Source organism: Ursus maritimus, unplaced genomic scaffold, assembly GCF_017311325.1.
Source record: "Ursus maritimus isolate PB19 unplaced genomic scaffold, ASM1731132v1 scaffold_13, whole genome shotgun sequence".
In the NCBI taxonomy this organism is placed as follows: domain Eukaryota; kingdom Metazoa; phylum Chordata; class Mammalia; order Carnivora; family Ursidae; genus Ursus; species Ursus maritimus.
The window spans coordinates 21,307,523-21,316,683 of NW_024423675.1; the positions used below are offsets into that span (position 1 = coordinate 21,307,523).

The 9,161-nt window shown below is 48.0% G+C and overlaps 1 pseudogene; it reads right to left on the reverse strand.

Moving 5' to 3' along the window:
• Positions 1–6,886: 6,886 nt before the first annotated feature.
• On the reverse strand, positions 6,887–7,429 carry LOC121102310 (annotated as a pseudogene).
• Between the last annotated feature and the right edge of the window lie 1,732 nt (positions 7,430–9,161).

Here is a 9,161-nt window from a genome sequence, read left to right on the forward strand (position 1 = left end):
TAAACTCAAAAAGAAGATCTTAAAGGCAACAATTAGAAAAAGGGCAAATCACCAACAAAGAAACAGTGAGGTTGTCAGCAGAGACCTATAAAGGTGTCAACAGAAACGGAAACCAGAAAACAGGGAGAATAATATCTTCGAGGTGATAAGAGAAAAGAACCCAGATCTGCATGTGCTGCAAAAGCTGCTTTTAAGAATGAGTGTGGAATAAATAATTTTTAGATAAACATGATATGTGAACAAAAAAGTGAACAATATGAAGGGTGCTATGCTTAAGCCTCTTTCTGGGCATCATACCAGGAATGCTTTTTTTGTGGAAAAAAAAGATTTAAGCAGGAGTTTAACATTTACTTAGTTGAGTGACAGGGTTTTTGGTGTTCCCTGACTCCCTGGGAATTCAGGAAACAATTGAGTTCTTGGTGGTTTAAAATGTCAGAGAGCAGTAATCACAATGTGCTTCCCACTCTCAATTACTTCAAGCATTGTCTGCTTTTGAGGCTATTTTTGAGAACTAAAATATTTTTCTAGTATATATTGTGCAGTTTCCACGTGCTCAGTATGACTAATGCATTAGTCAAGAAAAGACAGTCTTGGTCTTTGGAATGACTTTCTTCCCAACACTTAGTCCCCCCCACCCCCATCCAACCAGTTATTGTCGCCTACCTCTGAGACCAGCTCTATTCCGGGCAAGAAGTATCTCCAGAGTACAACCTGTTGCTTCTTGAAGGCTTTACTAAAAAAGTTCCATCATCCTTCTTGGGCAGATGTTCTCCCTGTATTTCTCATTCTTGTCCTTATAATCTCTTGTCTACCAGGGGGGAGCTGTGTGAACCCAGCTGTTAAGAGAAAAGAAAAGGGGGAGACAAGAGAAAAACTTAGGTGGGGTTGACACGATTTCAACAAAGATATTTTAAGCTGTAGCTTTTGTAATATGGAAAAGCAGGAACCAACCCAAGTATCCAGCAATTAGGAACCAAATAAGCAAACTTTAGCATCTGAAAAAATGGGATATGATCTGGCCATGACTGATGATGAATGCAAGCCTGTGTGGACTCTGGCTGCATGTGGATTATGGGATTGCATCCAACTGCTTATGTAAACTAATGTCAAACTGATAAACATAAATCACAGACTCAATTATGTACCAGGGTTACAATCAGTCATGCAGACAGAGAGCTAAGAATTAAAAAAAGATACGGAGTTTTCTAACTTATTAGTAAATTTGTTACTTATTAGTAAATTTATGGTGAAAGTGTTTTTATGTTGTTTCTGTTGCTTCCATGAATTTTTATATGTTTTTCCATAAAAGAGATACATCTTTATTTAAAATGTCAGACTAAATATATATATATATATGCATATATATATATATGGTAAATTTATTAGAGTCTAAATTTATTAGAGACAGAAACCACACAGTAATTTCTACAAGGGAAGTTAACTGTAAAGAATTATTAACAGGGAATTGGAGTAACAAGAGATTGACTAGTAAGAAGTAAAGACTAAAGAAAACAGTAATAACAGACACAGAGAATAGCTAAGAGAATACCCTTATGGCTGAGACAGAACACTCAGGAAGAAGCCACCTCCGCCTAAGACTGAGATCTAGACCTTATTGGAGAGGGTACAGCCATGGCTCTCTGGGTGGTGGAAGAGTTCATAAGGGGCTGCATTGGTGGGACTTTCCAGAGACCTGCTGTCTGGAGCACCCAGGAAGCTAACCACTGAGCAAGATACCGCACCCCAGAAATCATGACAAAGCTCTCCAGTGGGGCGCCAGGGAAGCCATCCAATGAAAGACAGCCCACCCTTGGCACTCTATTGTGAACCTCCTGTGGGGGTTCCAGCAGGAAATCATTCACAGGGAGGTGCCCAGGGAAGCTGCCCACAGGAAGGCCCCATTGCTACCGGCCAGCTGGCAGGGCAGAAAGAGCCGCGCATGCTACAGGAGCCTGTCGACGCCAGCCCGCTGGAACCAGACAGAGAAGCCCCAACCTCTCACAATGTCCCTCTACTGACAGAACTGCACACCACCCTAGCTGGCAAAGGAGAACCGCAAATAGGGTCCAAGTCTGTCATTGCAGAGCAAGTAATGAAAGGTGAATTGGGACATGAAAGGCAACAAATTGGCAACTTTCACAATGAGTTAAGCTGATGGCTCTACCTATCTTCATTCCAGATTGGAAGGCTTGGACTTTCCTATCAGAGAGCCAAGCCCATGCCAGGCTGATCAGACAGCTGAGTGAGCTGGTTCTTAGCCTCCTTGTGTAGAAGAGCTTTTATGAAAGCCCACTGGCTTTCCTTATTAATCATTTCTAGTCTACCCAAGGCAGGCTGGACCAAATGGGCCTCCCAGTCTTGTTATTTAAAATGCATATCCCACAATACAAATATGTCTTGCAGTTGTGTCAAGGAAAATAATGAATTGAGCATACTGTAAGAATGAATTAAGAATAATGAACAGTGAATATGTTTAGCAGTTAAATAAATGCCACTTGTGGTTGTAAAATTTCTGCAACATATTCTGTGACAATGCAGCAAACAAGAGCTTCGGCTCGGGGCGACTTACTGCTTGTGTGAGCTGGGGCAAATTACATCACTGCTCCGTGCCTCGGTTTTCCCACCTGAGAGTGGGGATAGGGACAGTACCCGCTTCAGAGGACTGTTGGGAGGATGAAGAGAGTTCATGGGAAGGCTCTGCAGACCAGGTAGCACGGAGCACCCGGTGAGCCCGTTATCTGCCAGGTCTAATTATTAATATTTGAGAATGGATGCACCCAAACTGCTTTATGCAAGGCCCCTCGCAAGTCTCCTACAATCTCTCCCACTCTGCGTCTGTACAATGTTAGCCTTCCTCCCAAATGCTGTCCCTCGGGGACAGTCAGCCCCATGCAACCACGGAATCATGCCGTGTAGCCCATCCGTTCCATCGGTCACGCAGGACACTGGCTTGCTCTTCTGTCATCAATGCTGGACAAAGAGGCCGAAAGCCAAAACAAGTAAGCTGGCCCCCACATAACTGATCCAAACGGCTTGGGGCCTGGCAGTACCAGTGGGAGAGCTGGAAAAGAAAAACAACCAAAAACAACGCACAGGCTTGTCTTTGTCATGACTGACCCAGCTCGCAGCCAGGCATGGAAACAGAGCAGCTTTATGAGAAAATGCCTTTCTTTCCACGCAGTAATTGAATCCAGTTGTGGGTTGAGGTTGTACGTTAGTGGGGTTTAAGAAAGGTTTGCTTCATAGATACATCTCCTTCAGCTGAACAGTCTTTTCTTTCCATTAAATTCTCCTTACGCAGGGCGTGAAAGCATCCACGGACGATATGCTGCCTTGGGATCTGGCTCTCGCACGCACCCTAGAGATACACTGGCAACCCCACAGGTGCTTCAAAAACTACACTCGTGGGTTAAGTCCAAGACGGTCCCTCTGGATCCTGAACCCCTCTTTGTAGCAGTGTTTGGGGCCGTTTTAGGGCAACTGAATGTCCAGAACTCGTTAGATCGACTTCGACATAATTCCTCTTCGAGGGGGCTCTCGTCTGATTACCATCCTGCTCCTGGAAAACCCCGACAGGGGAAGTTGGCTTGAGGCTAGGACAGGATGTTTCGGTGTGAGATTTGGTTGCATCTTGTCCCGTGGCTATTGCTGCCTGCTGACAGCATGCTTTGCTCTGTTAATGAAACGAAACAGTCCCTGTTCTAGCAACTGCCACCCGCGTGAGGACAGCAAGTCTTACACCACCCAGCTGGAGCCCTGCCCCGGAGCCCTTGGGGCACACATTCAGAGGTCTTAGCCAGAAGCTCCTCAGTAAGGCAAGCATTTAAAATTTTTTAATTATTTTGGTAGTCTCGCCATGATGAAATGCTCCGTATGGGAAGTAGAGTGGGATAGGAGTTAAGTTAGAAAGAGTGCATTTCCTTTATAAACATAAAAGCAGAAGAGGCTACTGGGCATCTGCTCTGTGCGCTAGACAGATGCGCAGAGCTTACACCACGTGGCAGTGTCTCCTGTCCTCAGACTGAGCTTCTGACCTCCAGCTGCCCCCTGGGAAAGGCTTTCCACCTGTATAGGTCAGGGTGCAAACACGGGGTGGGGGGTGCGGACTGCAGGACCCACCCACAGAGGTGTGGGTGGAGCGTGCAGAAGCCACGGGGATGGACGGTGCAATGGTGTGGGGCAAGCGACAGTGGGCACAGTGACCAACCCTGTCCCAAGGATTGAAGGCAACCAGCCGTTACTAGATCCAGAGAGAAAAAGCAGTGACACAGCCTACCAGGGCAACTCCACAGCAAGGAGCTAGGGTAGCAAGACCCCTCCAACCCAGAGTTCTGCTCTTCTGCAAGGGATCTCCACCGGCAGAGCCCACCAGAAGCCAGGGGGCCGGGGGGCCTGTAGATGGCACTGTACAGGTCAGCCTCTCAGGCATAAGCAGCACAGTGGATGGATGTGGAAGAGCCAGGGGGAGACACCCAGCACACACACCATACCCGAAACTCCTAGAAGGCAGGGACTAGGTTTTACTCATCATTATATTCAAATGCCTGGCACATAGTAGGTACGTGGTATATTGTTTCTGAACAAATGTATGAAGGAAAGAATGACAGCGTACATATATTCATGAAAATTATCAGTGCCAGATGAAAAGTGAGTAGGAACCGGAGACAGCACTACCAAACTAGAAATTCTCACAGGAAAGAGAAGGCACTATGGACCGCCTAAGCGGAAAGCGCTTCGTGGAGAAAGTAGGAAAGCCGGGTCTTAAAGCAAATGCATGGTTAGATCAGTGGGGGACACCTTTCCAGGTGGAGGAAACAGGAGGAGCAAGAACCCAGAGTCACGTGTTTAAGGAAACAAGAGCCCAGTGTGGCCAGAGTGGGAGGTTCGTGCAGAGCCCAGGAGCTGTCATGGGCACCCAATTACAGAGGGTACAGGGTTGGTGGCCAAGGAGCCTGTGACATGCTGTGCATGCCCTGGGCAGGCTCTAAGACCTGGACAGCTGAGCACGCAGTGGTCAGACCGGGGTGGGGGTGCAGGGGGGACCAAGACCAGAGGTTCCAGATAGGGACACCTGAACAAACAGGAATGAGAAGGAAAGGAGAGAGAGGGACCAAGTGAGAGAGAAGAGAAGGACTTGGTGCCTTGCTGTGTGGTGGGGGTGGGGTACACCATGGCCACGAGAGGCTGGGAGGCTGGGGATTGACAGCGTTGGTGGTGGAGGACCCTGTCGGAGCTGTGCTCTCCCTGAGGGCAACCTACCCAGCAGTCATGTCTGTGGCCACCCGTTGCTGTGGCCGCAGGAAAACCGAGGCAGCTGCCAGAGGACACTCCCAGCTCTGCCACTGAAGTCCTCTCCTCAAACTTTGAAAGCTCCCAATGCAAAACTTGCAGGAGGTGTGGGGAGCAGGCAAGCTCCGGCAAGGGGGGTGGGGGGAGGCAGCATGTCAGCCCCACCCCCCCTTCCTTCAGGCCTCAAAATAGTACCTGAACTCTGGCCTGGAGGGGGATCCCGGCCCACACCCATCTCCCCATCTCTGCTAGGATGACCCAGAGGGTTGGCTGGGAAGACAGGAATCTCTGTCCCTGGGGAACCTGGCCCGCAGGAAGGCCCACTGTCACTGGAATTCAGAAGGATGGCGGTGGTTGAAATCAGCAACTACTGTGCACCCCAGTTGTGAGGGGCAGACCCATCTCCAGGCCTCCCCGGAGCTTCTCCCTTTGCCACCTGCTGCCCGGCTCGCTCACAGACACCCCGTCACCTGGCCTGTGGGGATGAGCACGAGGTGCGAGCCCCCAGTGAAGATTTCCCTCTGGGGCTCACACTGGCCCCACTGCCATACCTTAAAAGATAGAAAGTAGAAGAGAAAGAGAAAGACCTCAGTACTGAAATCTTTGTTGATTTTCTAAAATTGAGTGGGAAAGAGGAAAAAATGAAGGCACAGGGAAATTACGTCTGTGAGTGAAATCCTGCAATTTCTGTTTATTTGAGGCCAAAATTTCTAAACTAATAACCGAGCACCTAGTTGCACTGGCCCTGGGCTGGGCACAGAGCACTAGAGGCCCAGGATACAGCCCCAGGTCTGTTTCAGGAGCTCGGACTGTGGCCAAATACCCCCCACCTCCGCCCTCATTCGTTTCCTAGGCTTCTGGAGCAAACACCCACAAACATCGTGGCTTAAGACAATAGAAATGTATTCTCTCATAGTTCCGGAGGGCAGACATCTGAAATCAAGGTGTTGGCAGGCCATGCTCCCTCCAGGGGCTTTGGGGAAGATTCCCTCCTTGCCCCTTCCAGCGTCTGGGGACACCAGGCATCCCTGGCTTGTGGCTGCATCCCTCCCACCTCTATCTTCATATGGCCTCCTCCAGTTCTTTCTGTGTCTTCCCTTGAGTCTCTTGCGAAGGTGCTTGTCACTGGATTTCCAGCCCACTGGAGAATCCAGATGATCTTATCTCGGGATCCTTTAATTACATCTAGAAAGACCCTCTTTCCAAATGAGGTCACATTCCCAGTTCCAGGGGTTAGGATGTGGACATATCTTTTTGGGTGCCACCATTCAACCCACTATACACCCCCCATCGTCCTTCTCCCCCAGCCTCTCAATCTAGAAACATGGTCAATTGCCTCATCAAAAGAAAAATAAATTCTTTCTATCCTGTTACGCTTTCAAGCTGTGCCACCCTTCCTTTTGTTCCTACACTCATCTATCAATCTCTCCAAAGAGTAATCTGTATTTTTTACCTCCATTTCTGAATTATCACTTAATCCCCCCCCGTTACTTTTTAGATCGATTTATTTTGAGCATAGAGAGAAGTGTAGAGAATAATGACATTTTTTTTTTTACTTTTATTTGCATTTATTTTATGCAGAATTTACTCCCAGACCCTAAGTTTTTTGTTTCTTCAGTTTCTTCTGGGATATCTTTTTCTTCTCGGCGACCTCCTCTTCTGGTTTAGGAACAGTCTGCTCTTTTGCAGTAAGAATCAGCTCCGTGTCGCAGGGAGAGCTCACACATGGGTTAATCCGACCATGAGCCCTCTTAAGTTCTATGCCTCATTTGGGGGCTTTGTTCACCTGGATGTACTCAACGAGCAGAGGATCTGCATCTCGCCCCTTAAGTACAGCAGTGCTCTCTGTATTTTTAAGCATGTGGAGTAAAAATTCAGCACTCTTCTTGGGCCACCGACCCTGTGTCCAGCCCAGTGTTTGGCCAGGGCGCACCTACCAACCCCACCACTGGAGCGATGGAACGGCACACACCGCTTCTGCCCAGTGACGTCCTTCAGATACTCGGTGGCTTTTCGGATACACACACCCTTGTTGGCCTGGGCAGTTTCACGTGTGTTCTTAAAGTGAACACGAAGATTTAAACCTCTTGATTTGCATGATTTTGTAGGGTTTTTTTGGGTCAAGTGAATAGAGAGCCATTTTCAGAGATCACCTCAGGCCACTTACAGGAAGAGAAGATTTTTTCAATGTTTACATTTTTCTCCCACTTACTTTTTTCGTTGTAAAAGGTGACATAAAGTTTGCCATTTTAATCATTTTTATTTTATTTTATTTTTTTAAAGATTTTATTTATTTATTCGACAGAGATAGAGACAGCCAGCGAGAGAGGGAACACAAGCAGGGGGAGTGGGAGAGGAAGAAGCAGGCTCATAGCGGAGGAGCCTGATGTGGGGCTAGATTCCATAACGCTGGGATCACCCCCTGAGCTGAAGGCAGACGCTTAACCGCTGTGCCACCCAAACGCCCCCATTTTAATCATTTTTAAATGTACAATTCAGGGGCACCTGGGTGGCTCAGTCAGTTAAGCAACTGCCTTCAGCTCAGGTCATGATCCCAGGGTCCTGGGATTGAGCCCCATGTTGGGCTCCCTGCTCAGCGGGGAGCCTACTTCTCCCTCTCCCTCTGCTTGCTGTCCCCCCATCCCACTTGTTGCTCTGTCTCTCTCTCGTTCTCTGTCAAATAAATAAAATCTTAAAAAAAAATTGGGGCGCCTGGGTTGCTCAGTCGTTAAGCGTCTGCCTTCGGCTCAGGGCGTGATCCCGGCGTTATGGGATCGAGCCCCACATCAGGCTCCTCCACTGGGAGCCTGCTTCTTCCTCTCCCACTCCCCCTGCTTGTGTTCCCTCTCTCGCTGGCTGTCTCTGTCAAATAAATAAATAAAATCTTTAAAAAAAAAATAAATGTACAATTCAGTGGCATTGATTATAGCCACTTACTTTTCAATGTTTTGTAATTTCGTTTCCACCCTCACCACTGTTCTGTAAGCATTCTCTCAAAGATCAGCAGCTCCCATCCTCAACCTTCTCTACCCCTTTACCAAATTGGTATTGCTGACCACCCCCTTCTTAAAACTCTTCCCTCTGCTTCCCGGACCCCTGTTGTTCTCCGGTTGGACTATTTCTCTAACCCCTTCCTCACATTCCCTCAGTATCCTTCAAGGACCTGCCTAGTTCCCTCTTAGTTTTGATTGCTTCCTTGGAAACCTCTCATATTCTCATCTGAGTTATGGCTCCAACCAACCCCTAAGTGCAGGTGACATGGGCTAAAAGCTTAGTTAATAGTTCAGTGGGGTGCTTGGGTAGCTCAGTTGGCTAAGCTTCTGACACTTGATTTAACTTTGCTTTATGATTGAAGAAAGCTGACATCATGGAAAGCCACAGCTCGTGCGTGCGCCTTCATAGCGTGCTGATGACGTGCTTCCTCCATGTTCTCCCCACCTCTGTACATGGCACTACCATCCTCCCTGTGTGGAAATCTTGGCACCATCTTTGGCTTCCATATGCTCTCTGATCCTATAACTTCTGTCTCTACAGAAGCTCCCCCCCACCCCCGTGCCATCTTTTCTATCCTGACACTCTCCAGATGCTAATGCCTGCCTTCTTGCTTCAGCCCGGTGGATTCTAGTGGACCTCTCCCCAGCCTCCCTGCCTCCACTCTCTCTATATTCCATTCTGTTTCACATATTGTTAATAAATTGTTCTGAACACAGTTCTGACCCATCTCACCAAAACCCCTTGGTAGCTCCCACTGCTTTGAAAATAAAGCCTAAACTCCTCAGCTGAACTTTCAGTGCCCTCCCTGAAAACTGGCCCTGACCTTCTCCTGACCGCCGAACAGATGAACAGTCTGTCCTCTGGACACATCCCACACT